Source organism: Sceloporus occidentalis, unplaced genomic scaffold, assembly GCF_023333645.1.
Source record: "Sceloporus occidentalis isolate IW3139 unplaced genomic scaffold, rSceOcc1.0.p SCAF_214, whole genome shotgun sequence".
NCBI classification, from domain to species: domain Eukaryota; kingdom Metazoa; phylum Chordata; class Lepidosauria; order Squamata; family Phrynosomatidae; genus Sceloporus; species Sceloporus occidentalis.
The window spans coordinates 264,405-279,154 of NW_028317194.1; positions in this window are offsets into that span (position 1 = coordinate 264,405).

Sequence of the window (14,750 nt, forward strand, 5' to 3'; positions counted from 1 at the left end):
ACAATCGATCCTTCTGAAGATTCATCGTAGAAGACCTGTTTTTATGGCGTCGATGTATTTATCTCAGTCTTCTCGTACCCGTGAGCTCACATTTTATCACCAGCGACACCGTGTCTTATAACAGCTACACCCTCATCCATCTAGTGTTTTACCCCCCCCCCAAAAAATAAATAATAGAATTAATGGAAGGAGGCAGCTCTTCACAGAATCTCACGTCATCCCAAAAAGCCCCCCGGGATTGTGTGAGCAGAGAGAAGGACCCTCCTGGAACATGGCGGCTCGGACTCAACGAGTCCTAACGTCGTATTTGGGCAGAGACCCCGTGCCACGTCAACGAGACCTTGAGTTGTTTTCCCACGCTAAAGAAAGCTCGGCAGCATGAAGGGCTTTTCTTCTGACATATTCCTGGAACGACTGTAAGAGTCCCAAACCCGAGGAACGTTCTCCAGAGACACCAGCAGACCCAGAGCGAGACTGCAGGGCTTTTTTTAAAAACTGTTTTAAAGTGCTCCCAAAGGGTTAAAAAATACCATTTTCGATATTTATTTATTTTAGTGGGAGATATTTGGATGTGGCTACACAGAAACCCAGCGGAGGTGGTAGAGGATAATACAGTGAGGGTATTAAACATGCGCGGGATAGACATCCGGCTCCTGAATCTAAGACGAGACCAGCGACTGATTAAGGTTTGAGTCGTTACAGCTGGAGAAACGGGCGACTAGACGGGGGCCGGATGGGGCCGATCTGCCGGCAGGTTCTGGGGTTCTGTGTCTTTTCGGGAGGCAGGTTCCCCTTTAAAGTCACCCCAATCTTTGAATATGTGGGTCATTTCGATTTTGGGGCTTTATCGGGTTGAGGAGTATTTCTGCCCATTATGGCTGCGAGATTCCCAGGCGATGTCTTTGAAATCCAGATCCCTCTCTTGGCTTCGGCCCAGGGCCGGCCCGACAATGGAGCCGAGTGGGGCAGCCGCTCCAGGCGGCACTTTTGAAGGGGCGGCACTTCGCCACCCCAAGCCCCTTTTTTGTTTTTTTGTTTTTAAAAGCGAAAGAGAGAAAGGGGCGCCGAGTGGTTTTCGTTTACCAAGCTGTCAGTTCCCGCTCGGCGCCCCTCTCTCTCTCCTCTGCGGCGAGTCTCCCTGCTCGGTCTCGGTGCCGGCTTGTAATGCTGAGTGCCGGAAGATTTCCTCAAACAGGGAGACTCGCCGCAGGACTGCTGAAAGGTAAGTACAAGGGGGGGAGGAAGGGTAGATAATATGGGGGGTAGATAATGGGGGGGGGCGGCAGGGACGGAGGGAGAGGAAGGGTAGATAAGGGGGGGGGGCGGCATTTTAAAATTCGCCCCAGGCGGCATTTTGCCTTGGGCCGGCCCTGCTTCGGCCTCTTGGATTATTAATTTCTTGTAAATCAAGGTTTATTTTTCTCTCTTTTTTTTTTCTTTACATCTCACTCCATTAGCAGACATTTTTTTATCCAGATCTCTGTAATTAAACACCGTCCTCCTCGGTAGCTTCCAGGCCGAGGAAATTGTTTGAGGGCAACTCTGTAACCACCTTCTTATGGGAAAGCGAAGATTCAGGGGTGAAAAAACTACAACTGTTGGTATAAACTCCACCGCTGGGAAAAACATAATTGGGGGTGATTTGAAGTCATAGAATGTTGGATCTATTCACTAAGAAGTTGGGTGTTCATTTATGGGTTAAAATCACATACCGATCTGCAAGTTGTTTGCGAGGTTATGCGAGTGACTGAGACTTTAAAGTTACAGGCGAGGGCATGTCGGTTCAATGTGAACTTGCATGTTCTCCTCTGTAACTCACAAAAGCTCACTCTCCTGCAGGTAACCGATATACTCAGACTTTACAGACCTTCCAGTCAGTAACAGAGCATCCCCATCAAACGACTGCTTTATACTCCCATAATGTCTGTATAAAAGATCATTTGCCCCAAATTCAATCTTCTTTCCTCATTCTAATATTTCCTGTTTCCAGAAAAATCATTTCTCAGTTTAATAAACAACTCATTATAAAATCAAATCTATGGAGACTTTCATTAGAAGTAAATATCATTAAATAGACATTAGAATGAAACGTTATAAAGGGGCTCTTTGAGTCCATCTCGAATAAATTAATTATTAATCTGCTACCACGACCCAAACCATTTAGTCGAGATGGCCTTTAACGGCATTGTTCTGCTTTGATTTCCTGTATACAATAATACCCCCCAGCGCTGTATACAATAATACCCCCCAGCGCTGTATACAGTAATATAACCCTCCAGCACTGTATACAGTAATATACCCCCAGCGCTGTATACAGTAATATAACCCCCAGCGCTGTATTCAGTAATATAACCCCCAGCGCTGTATACAGTAATATAACCCCCAGCGCTGTATACAGTAATATAACCCCCCAGCGCTGTATACAGTAATGTAACCCCCAGCGCTGTATACAGTAATATAACCCCCAGCGCTGTATACAGTAATATAACCCCCAACGCTGTATACAGTAATATAACCCCCCAGCGCTGTATACAGTAATATAACCCCCAGCGCTGTATACAGTAATATTACCCCCCAGCACTGTATACAGTAATATAACCCCCAGCGCTGTATACAGTAATATAACCCCCAGCTCTGTATACAGTAATATAACCCCCAGCACTGTATACAGTAATATAACCCCCAGCGCTGTATACAGTAATATACCCCCAGCGCTGTATACAGTAATATAACCCCCCAGCGCTGTATACAGTAATATAACCCCCAGCGCTGTATACAGTAATATTACCCCCCAGCACTGTATACAGTAATATAACCCCCAGCTCTGTATACAGTAATATAACCCCCAGCACTGTATACAGTAATATAACCCCCAGCGCTGTATACAGTAATATACCCCCAGCGCTGTATACAGTAATAACCCCCAGCACTGTATACAGTAATATAACCCCCAGCGCTGTATACAGTAATATAACCACCCAGCGCTGTATACAGTAATGTAACCCCCAGCGCTGTATACAGTAATATATCCCCAGCGCTGTATACAGTAATATAACCCCCCAGCGCTGTATACAGTAATATAACCCCCCAGCGCTATATACAGCAATATAACCCCCCAGCGCTGTATACAGTAATATAACCCCCCAGCGCTGTATACAGTAATATAACCCCCAGCGCTGTATACAGTAATATAACCCCCAGCGCTGTATACAGTAATATAACCCCCCAGCGCTGTATACAGTAATATAACCCCCCCCAGCGCTGTATACAGTAATATAACCCCCAGCACTGTATACATCAATTGTTGTCAGTCATGTGATATTTTGGGTGCTTTTCCATGATCAAACACCACACTGAGCTGATGCTTTACCGTGATGCTTTCAGAGAGTCTAACTGGGTGATTAAGACAGAGACCTTCTATTGGTTCCCACAGGCAGCTTGATAAGGAGTCGGGGTGTTTGTCTAGTAGATTGGGCTCAGAACACATACTGAAAAGATTATATTATGGGGCAAAAACTACAACTGGGTTAAAAAAGAAAACAGAGCAATATTTTTTTTTATTTTAATCTTATTTTATTTACCACCCAAGGAACTTACACTTTATTTACAAGAGGATTTTATGGTTATTTTTTATTATCATTGAATTGCCTACAGCTTGCTTTATTAATTAAATAATTCTGTCCAACAGTTCGGAGCAGTCGGCATAAAATATTCCCATTTGGATTTATTATTTTTGTGAAGATTGAAAGATTACAGGAAATTTCAGCAATAATATAATTGGCAATTTCTGAAAATCTCAGAACCAAATCCAAAACGGATTTTTCTGCCTGTAAACGTCACGCTCAGAGGTTTCATTTAAAACACAGCTGACCTCATGTTACAAATTCCACGTGAGTTTGGTCTCCAAGCGCCCCGATTCTTATCTATCACGTTCCTACTTGCCGGCAGAACGGCCCCATTCGGCCCCCGTCTAGTCGCCCGTTTCTCCTGCTGTAACGACTCAAACCTTAATCAGTCGTTGGTCTCGTCTTAGATTCAGGAGCCATATGTCTATCCCGCGCATATTTAAATCCCCTCACTGGAGCCACCCCATAAGGTGTTTGTAAATTGGAATCCCTTTTTTTTCTGGAAAAGGACAAAAAAAAAAAAAGATTTCCGCTTCTCCTGGCCAGAGCTGAATGGAAAATATTTCACTCTCTTAATTGTGCCAAGGAGGCGCGTGTTCTACGAGATAATCCCACGCAGAGAAATCTATTGGCAAATTGATAAAGAGAAAGGCGCTCGGGATGTCATTTGTTCGTTCTGAAGCACATATGAGGCTAGACGGAATCTTCGTTATTGAATAAATGACATAAAAGTGAACATTTTAATTCCCCATCTGAACGGCGACAGGATATTCTTTTAAAGAAACGGTAATTTATAGAGAAAGTGCTGAAAGCTGGCAGGTAGCTCCACCTGATACCGGATCACCGGAGTACTGGCAGCGACTCAGAAGTTCTTATTGGTTAAGAGCCACAGCCAATAACAAACTGATACACTAGAGGTGATCAGAGACCACCAGGTGCAAGTACTCAGTCTCTGTTCCTGCTTGAAGAACTGTTTTTATTGGCTGGGATATAGACAAACAACAGCCAATAGAAAACTCGGGACACCAGCTGCAAGATCTGCTTGTTCCTGCTTGAAGGGCTGTCTTTATTGGCTAGGAAAGGGACAGAGATCAGCCAATTGTGAGATGACACCACCCACTGCAGGATGTCTCTGTCCCTGCTTAAAGAACTGTATTTATTGGCTGGGAAATGGACAGAGATCAACCAATGGTGAGTTGACACCACTAGCCGTAGGATCTCTCTGTTCCTTCTTGAAGATCTCTGTTGGCTGGGAAATGGACATAGTTTAGCCAATGGTGAGCCAGGGCTAACAGCTGCAGAATCTCTCTGTTCCCTGCTTTGTAGAACTGTATTTATTGGTTAGAAAATGGACAGAGACCAGCCAATGGCAAAGTTAGATCACCAGCTGCAAGATCTCTCTGTTCTTTCTTGCAGAGTTTTTATTGGCTGAGCAGAAATGAGCCAATGACCGACAACAAGATGGGGATAGCAACTAAACAATCAAAAATAGACTATTAACAGTCTCAGAAAAAGCACGTTTTCAATTTTACATTTTTTTTAAATTTATTTATTTTAATCTACAATCATTTAAAATTCTATTTTGTACACGAGAGTCTCTTCTTGAGACCGCTCTCAGTTTTTCTAAGCATCTGAATATATAAACAGGTTATTTATTATTAATTTGAATTGAACAATAAACAAAATAAATGATAAATAAAATGATTTCTCAATAATATCTCCTGTGAAGTCAACAAAAGCTGGAACGCGGGAAAGAGAACACGGGAGACTTTTGTCAAAGAAAAATATTTTCCAAAACAGACCAGAAACTTGTCATGTTTTCATTAAGCGATCAAAGAAGAGAAGAAGGACGCATTAGCGACGAGCAGCCTGGAAAATCTTGGCAGGTGTTGACCAAATGTAAGAAAAGATAAACACAGAAGGACAATCCGACGAGGGAGGTCTGTTTACTGAGAGATGCTGCCAAAGTAAGAAAATTTGCTACTCTAAGGAATATTCTCTACTTCCCGCAAGGACTGGAATACATTGAGCGACCACAAGCCGAGGTGTGGAAGAATAAACAAGTGTTTGTCCTAGAAGCGGGGGAGGCTCTTGGACATGGTGACAGTTACTTGCAGTACCCATATCTGACCACTAGTGGCCATTAAAGGAGAATGCGTGTTCTATGAGTGGAATGTTCTGTCCTACAATGTTTCCTTCAACATTCCACCTTCATTTCCATCTTCATTTCCATCTTCATGGAAGCCGCCCTGGTTTCTTTAAAAGCTTGGAGTAACTAAGGGGCAACAATTATAGTTGGGGCAACAGAAATGGCCAGGCTGGCATGATGTAAGGGGGTCCGACTGCTGGATATGAGATATGAGGGTCTTATGCTCACGCAGTGTGCATTCCCACATATAAGCAAACTGCAGCTGGAGTGGCAGATCGGGTGAGAATGGAGCGATTTTTGATCAGTGGCCAACGGGCCATTTGCCCAGTGTGCCAGATGGCCAGCCTGGGCCTGATGATGATAACCAACTTTGCCTCTGCTTCCTGATGTCCAAACACTGTTCTTTTTTTCTGTTTCTAGAATAGCAAAGATCTTTTGAACATTCTGTTGAATGAAACAACGTTTCATTCAACGCCTTTGTTACGCCTTCGTAGGTTTGACAAGAAGCAAGCCACGTTTCACAAGTTCTCTTTCGACTCGGCGCGTATACATTTTGCAATAACGTTACATTTTCACTGCCACGGGGCAACTGTAACGCCTAAAACCATCCAAGAGTCGTGTAAGTGTTTATGTGTTCGCATGGATGTGTATGTGTAAGTATGTGTTAGCATGAATGTGCATGTGTAAGTGTGTGTTAGAGTAGATGTGTGTTTGTGTTTGCATGAATGTGTATGTGTTTGTGTGTGAGCATGAATGGGTATGTGTTTGTGTGTTAGCATGAATGTGTGTGAGTGAGTATAAATATGTATGTGTACCTGTAAGAGGGAATGAGTGTGTAAGAATGTGTAAGTGAATATGAGAAAAAGTACTTGTGTTCCATTCTATGAACCAAATATGAGCTTCTTGTACCGTATTTATTGTCCTATTTTAATATCTACTTCAGCCATAGCACCTGGCAACCGACTTCTCTTTATCAGCTGGTGTTCCATTCATACTGTTTCTGAATGTTTACACGGAACCCGATGTCCGTCCTTTCATGTCGCTGATTTATACGGAACGGAGGTCACCAGGCAGCGTGTGATGTTCCGTCACCATGACATATAATGCACACACTTAAGAAATGAGTGTTTCAACTCTGTGGCAGCACGGCCATCAATGAAAGGGATGATACCTTCTAATGCATTCACCATCATACTGGAGGGTCAGAGGTTTAGATAGAGTGTAACAAAGTTTTACTTTGTTGCAACGGTGGTAGATAAGTGGAACAACCTTCCAGCAGAGGTGGTAGAGGGTAATACAGTGAGGGGTATTAAACATGCATGGGATAGACACTCCTGAATCTAAGACGAGACCAACGACTGATTAAGGTTTGAGTCTTTAGACTATTCTCATGTTTGATGTGATCGCTTGCTGCTTCGATCAACAATTCCCTTCTTCTTGGAGGCCTAATGCCACGGATTCCAGCTGTGGCATAAACCGGGGCACATCTGCAAAAACTAAAGGGGAAAAAACAAGCAGCTGGGTTAAAATACCCCCTGCATTCTTCAAAGGGGCTTTTTTTGTCAGCCGGTATAGACCAGTTACCCTCGTCGATGCCGGAAAGTTTTGCCCCATCTGGTGCTATCTGCACAACATTGTTTCCTGACACTTGGGAAAAGGTTAACTGTGATTTGGTTTTTTTTTGGTGGCCAACATAAAATAGTAAATTTTCAGATTATTAACCCTTCGTAGGCTATCTTTTGGATATAAGGTGTGAGAACCCGTTTTACATCACGCTGTATAAGACAATGTGTGCCTATAATAAACACGCTGAGTGCCGGGAGGAGGATGACGGACTCGCAGGACACGGTTTCCCGAGCGTAAATCACGGACCGGCAGATCCCTAATTACAGGCTGCGTATATTTAAAGTGTTAGAAATCTTTTAGCCCCCATTTTTAAAAAAAATGGACAGACGCATCTATCGAGCACAGAAAACTTCAGAAAAAGGGACTATGACATCACAAGAAATAAAATAAAACGTGTAACTCCGCATTTCTGCCCTCAAGTCATTGTTATTTTACCACCCCAAAGGGCAACTTCTGACCCCTGCAAAATATCTCTCAAGGTGTCAAAACATTGCCTGCTTTGTTGGTTTAAAGCATTTTCAGGCACAAATCTACCCCCCACCAACGCTAAGTATCCCAAGATTACCGGTAATACCCAAAACATAGTGCCCCCAATTTTACGGCTCATTAGGTAAATATTCCACCAAACCTGAATTATAGCAGTTTCCTCTAAAAAATAATGGTTGGAGACCTCTGTGACCACTGTCCACCTCAATAGCACCCAATGTCATACCAGCAGCCGCAGTTTAGGCATCATGTACAACAACCTTCAGCCAGATACAACTACATCCTGCCACCTACCCAAAGATCACCCCAATAAATATCAACCCCAAGGAATACCCAAAGCTGGAATTAATTCAATTTATAACATTTGACCCATGCTTTGCTCTATACATTGATACAATTTGCCATTTATGCCCTATCTCATAAATCTTTAACCCTTCTTGTACCAGAATAGTACCCTCTGTGATGTAAAGGATTAAAGTGCCCTGATTCAGTGCATTGAGACCCCCCCCCCCCCACAAATACATACATAACATAGACTTTGCTGAAAGGTCAGGACAGTTTCCAGTTATTACAAAGATCTCGCATTAACTCTTTATTTGCCAGAGGCCAGCAGGACATGGCTCTCTAGCTGTAGCAGTTACCTGGAGCTGTATTTCTGGCTGCTCCCATCATCATAGATGAAACTCTGATTGGTGTAGCACTCGCTACACATGTTTTTTCCACTCTCCCCTGGCTTGGGGTGATGAGGATGATGATGATGATGATGATGATGGTGTGCTGTGGATTTGTAGATCCCTTGAAGGCTTCTGTCTTCGTCAGAAAATGGCATCTGAGAAGTGGTTTAAATCCCCCAAAAGAAGAAAAATTGTTGTATGTGAGCAAACCATGAAGCCCACCCTCTATCCCTTTTAATGCAATGTCTTCTTTAATCCCAGGTTAGTCCTCTGCCCTGGCTTGCACAAGGTCCAGCTCCAAATAAAAGATCCAGTCTAGCCAATAAGGTGTTACAAGGAGGGTCCCCCCATCCTATCAAGTGAGGACAAACCAGCTGATTTGCTTAAAGCTATTCAAATGCCAGGTACCAGACCACAAGACATCTTGTTCCAGGCTATAAATACCTGCCTTGGACCTCTACAAATGAAAAATCAATATTTTTCTGCTCATAAAAAGATGAAAAGACTTTCACAGAAATGCAAGAAAAAAACCTTTAAAAAACAGCAAATTCTTCTTCTTTTGGGGTGATAGCTAGAGATGAATCTGCTTTTTCCTTTTTAAACCCAGCGATTGTGCAAAGCATACAATACTTCAATGGTCTTTTCTGTAAAAAAAAAATCCTTTTTCTTCCTTTTTTCCCCCAGATTCAGTTGCCCTGCTTACCATAAGGGGGATGCATCCACTTAGAGAGCGGTATGTTGGCACCACCTGGTGGCCTATGTTAGTACTGCAAGTAAATGCTCTTCTACAAAGACGCACAGCAGGAAAATGTATCAGAGGTTGCAAAAGTAGAATTGCATTTTATTTTGCTTTAATTCATCAAGTTCCTCTTTGGGCTCATTGGATTCTTTTGCCCTTTGTTCCAGATGATGGTCATTTGGCTTTGCAGATCCTGATTGTACCCTTGCAGAATATGCTGTAGGTCTGATTGCATTAGCCTGGGTTATCAGATTCCAGGATGCTCCCAGATAGTGCTGATGGAGATAAAATCCAAAATAATCCAGGATGATTGGGTACAGGGAGTTTTTTCCCCTCCTGATTTAACCCTTCCCTATCTATCCCCAAGAAGCTCTTCAATGCTATAAGCCGTCTCCTTGCAGACTGATGATACATAATGTGATAGGAGGGGGGTCACAAAACACACAATCCACTGACAGCCTTCATGATAGGCTCTTCACAATCATATTGTTGGCTCATTCTTCTTACCACCCCCTCTGAAACAACTCACATCACTGCCATGGTGACAGATGATCAACCTTTCAAATGACAGAGAGGTTTGCTATGGGCAGCACCTGCTCTGGCACTTAAAGGGTTAAAATGAATGTATGGAACAGCTGGGAAATAAGGTTAGCACTTGTACATTTGCTGTTTTATGTATAGGGAAGAGCATTTGGTAAAACACAATATATATGTAAATGTTTCCATTCCTTGGGACAGAATCCATGCGATTAAATACATTAGGAATTCTGCTTGCTGGTATCTATTATTCTTAAAACCTGGGAAATTGTTTCCAGATAAAATTGTGATTTAATTCGGATTGGAGTCGTACAAGCAAGACATAAAGAATAATAAGTCAATTTCTTTAATTAAATGACAAATAGAATAGAATGGGTTTATTATTATGATTGCTTTTTATAGCGCCATCATATTCAGCAGTGCTTTACAATTATAACATTATAAGGTTATTTACACAGAATTCTGACAACTTTTTTTTTTTAAATACCATTTTTAAATTCTATACTTAAATTGGAACAATCCTACCTTGTGTTGGATCCAACCCCCCCCCCAGAGTTTCAGGATATGTCTGTTGTGTGCAATATGTGTTTACTATTATTATTATTTATTGATTTATATATAGTGCCATCATGTTCCACAGCGCTGTACAATGGAAAAACAGGACATAACAAGTAGTGCATGACATAACAACTTAGATGAGGTGAGCCCTGCTCAAAGAGCTTGTGTAGCATACCCCCAACTCCTCATAGATTGTAAGTTCTTTGAGCAGAGTCCTTTTTACCTATTGTTTCTATGAGTCCAGATTGCTATGTGATGCTCTGATTTACCCATTATACATAAAACAATACATAAATAAAAATAATAATGTAGCTCTATCTCCACCTAGTGGTAATATGTTGCACTGCAGTCTAAGTAAATGACATTTAAAGGCACCAGAATTTGGTAGTTTTCTTTCAGCAAAGTCTATTTTAAGAACATTATTAAAAACACATTTAAAAAATGTGATTGGCTGAAGTGATTTATGCATATAATTTTTGTAGTTTTACTGAGTTATATGGTTATTATTTCCCAAGGGTCTATTTTATATTCCTATTTTTGCACATATATTAAACTTCTTTCACAACCTAATCACCAGAATTTAACAGTTTTATAACCAAATATAGCATTTAAGATTTCATTCTCAGGACTGCCGTATGCCCGACCATTAAAAATGTTGTATCATTTATAGATTTTCAGGGAATACTTAATTGTCATGTGACTCTAAAGCGGGCACTAATAGGTTGTTGCCAAAAAACATATTGCATTAGGACCATAATCTAAAACTAGAGATGGAATGGAAATAAGTTTTACTTTACTGAGAGGGTGGTAGAGAAGTGGAGCAGCCTCCCAGCAGAAGTGGTAGAGGCTAATACAGTGAGGGACTTTAAACATGCATGGGAAAGGCATACGGCTCCTGAATCTATCTTCTGCCACCAAAGCCCCCTCTCCTTATGGTGGGCATCTAAGACTTTGCCCTGGGGGGCGATAACTTTGCAAAAATGCCATTAGGTAGATTAGTGATTGTTTTACTAAATGTTGCAAGTGTTAGCATTTGTGTCGGTTAAATAATAGCCAGAATTGGTGAGTTTTGTAGATGAGCCGACTCCGGGATGATGACTTCATCATTAGCCCATCGCACAGACTCTATGCAGCGACTTGCCAGTTGGGGTAACTTAATTGTTCCAACACAAGTCCTCATGGAAACCGGAATTAGTTGTTTTTTTTTCCTCCAAGATTTTGCCAAATTAAATGAATCATTTGTGTTCAGAGAGCCAACCAGAGACGGCACCATCTGGGAGGCTTAAGAATCATTTAGGGCAACGCGAGACATGAAAGGGTTAACTCCGAAATCCGCCCAATCACCCCAGGAATCTCTTCATTCACCCTGATAATCTGCCCAAGTTTCCTGGGAATCTGCCCTATCACCCCAAGAATCTGCCCCCACTGCCTTTAGAATCTGCCCTGTCACCCTCAGAATCTGCCCGTCCTTCCTTAGAATGTGCCCTATTGCCCCAAAAATCTGCCCATTCCTCCCAACACCCCGATAATCTGCCCATCATTCCTGTTAATGTGCCCTGTCAATCAAATAATCTGTGCTTTGACCCCACAGCCCTGAAAAACCACAAAGTCACCCCAAGAATCTGCCCTCAGAGCCTCCCAAATCCCCTTGAGAAGATAAAATCCCAGTAGTTTGCTTGCCGGCTGCTGTAAGTCCAAGCCCTGTATTCACCACTACAGGGAAGTTGTTTTTTTTAGGGATTGTTTGATTGTTGATACAGGTTTTGTGATGAAACCAAAATATTTTGTTGCAGTGTCTATTATTATTTGGAGAAATTGCAACATTCTGTTAGTTTGACTGATTTCATCACTGTATCACGTGATCCCTAAAATAGCCGCGCTGTCCAAAACCTCTATGAGTGGGCCGCATGTCGGGGGGGGGGGGCTTAAACTGGTCTGCAGACCTTAAAGCCACAAAGATGCAAAGACTGTGGAAAGGCTGATGTGACACTTTGTAGCTATCATTAGTTATTATTTATTTAACTATTAATTATCTTATTAAATAAAAAATCGATTTGCGCATTATAGATTACCTGCTGCATATTTCCTATAATTAACCCTTTAATGCAGCAGTTCTAACCCCTAAACATCACAAAAACATAAGTGATAGAACAAGAGGCCAGAATCTAACACTAGAGGGTCAGAGGCTTAGACGGAATGTAAGGAAGATTTACTTTACTGAGAGGGTGGTTGATAAGAGGAACAGCCTCCCAGCAGAAGTGGTAGAGGGTAATACAGTGAGGGTATTAAACATGCATGGGATAGACATACTGCTCCTGAATCTAAGACGAGACCAACGACTGATTAAGGACAAATAGGCTATTTTGATTTATTAAGCAATAAATGTATGGAAATATAAAAAAGACTTCCCGGCTGCTAGTCTGTTCCATATTGACGGCCAAACACAGCCTGAGTTCAATGTCCAATGGGGAGGAAAAGTAATGAGTGAAGGGGGCCCAGGGCAAGGTATGGACGGGGATGTAACTTTATATCAGTTCCTGCTTCTATAATTCATCCCAGATGAATGCGAATTCTCTGATCCTGATTGAATAGGAAACACAGAACCTGCCGGCAGATCGGCCCCCTGCCGGCCCCCGTCTAGTCGCCCGTTTCTCCTGCTGTAAAGACTCAAACCTTAATCAGTCGTTGGTCTCGTCTTAGATTCAGGAGCCGTATGTCTATCCCATGCATGTTTAATACCCTCACTGTATTACCATCTACCACTTCTGCTGGGAGGCTGTTCCACTTATCTACCACCCTCTCAGCAAAGCAAAACTTCCTTCCATTCCATCTCAGCCTCTGATCCTCGTGTGTTAGATTCCGGTCTCTTTTCTCCTCCTTTGAAAAAACATCCCTCCTGTGCTCTGTTAAACCCCTTAATATATTTAAATGCCCCCCTCCCTCTCTTTTCTCCCCCACATATTGAGATCGTTCAGTCTTTCCTGATAATTTTTATCCTGCAGACCCCCCCCCAACCACCACCCTTTATCCCTCCCCGAAACCCTGTGACTGATCAACTCTCTGTTTTGCAACCGAATGTGTACTTTGAATCACAGGCTCCGGCTGGAACTCACTCACTAAACCCCCCTCTGGTCGGATATCCTCGGGGGCCACCATGATCCGGACCGTTCTGTTATTGCTGGCGCTGACCGTGGCTTCTCCTGGGCTCTCCGTGGCACAGAACAACGCGGAGGTACGAAGCCGGATATTGCATTTTTACTTACATTTCAATCTATACGGGTAAATAAGTGGAATGCGACCTCCTGCCGTCATATCTGGGGAAGAAACTAAATTCTGAAATGAACAAAAATTTTTAAAAATGACTGTTTAAAAAATAATTTTTAAATATATATATTTAAAATTTAAATAAATATATAATAATATATATTTATAATATATTTAATAATATATAAAAATGATGCATTAATATTATTATTCCTTAATATAGTCCTTTTTTATATATATATATACATATATATATATATATATATATATATATATATATATATATATATATGTCCATATCTAGATTAACAAAATGAGGGGAAAAAATTTAAATTGAGAAATTCATGGTTTTTATATTTATTTTTTACAACATTTATTTTAGATGTTCCTGCAAACCCTACAAAGAGAAGACTTGCTGTCTTACTTTGGCACAGAAAATATCCCAGGTACTTCCAGGCGGAGTGAATTTTAAGAAATCAAGGTTGTCATTAATGCTAGGGGGGGGTCAGGGCAAAACTATTAAAAGGGTCATTTAAGTGACAATTTATAGGAAATCACACATTTGAAGTTCTCAGATTGACCTCAAAAAGCTTACTGACCTTTGGTGTCAAACTAAAACAATAGTCCCTTTTTAATGCCCTCGCTTGGGGAGCAAGACATGATCTGTTGTGGGACCAAGAGTGAGGATGGACCTCTTGGAGATGCCCCATTAGTGGAAACCATAGAAGATTCCGTTAATATGGTGATTGCAACATTGTTTCACATTGTATCAGAATATGTCCACAGAATTCTTAGTGTTTTTAGCGTGTGTAGCGGGTAATTTATTGGATTTCTCGTCTACACAGCTTCCAGTGTTGACTTGGCCAACCTCACCTGCTCCTGTGATGGCCTCGAGACACCAGACTCATGTCCGGTCAAGATTTGCTCCATACAGGCGACTATGAGGACCTACATCTTCAGGTTTTCCGATACCCAACGGTCAGTAATAACACAGCATTTGGTGAATGAATCTCTGCAGCGGCTGAAGCTTTTCCCAGAAGGTTGTGGCTCGGCGGGCTCCATACTTCAGCCGGCGGGGGCCAAATCAGTCA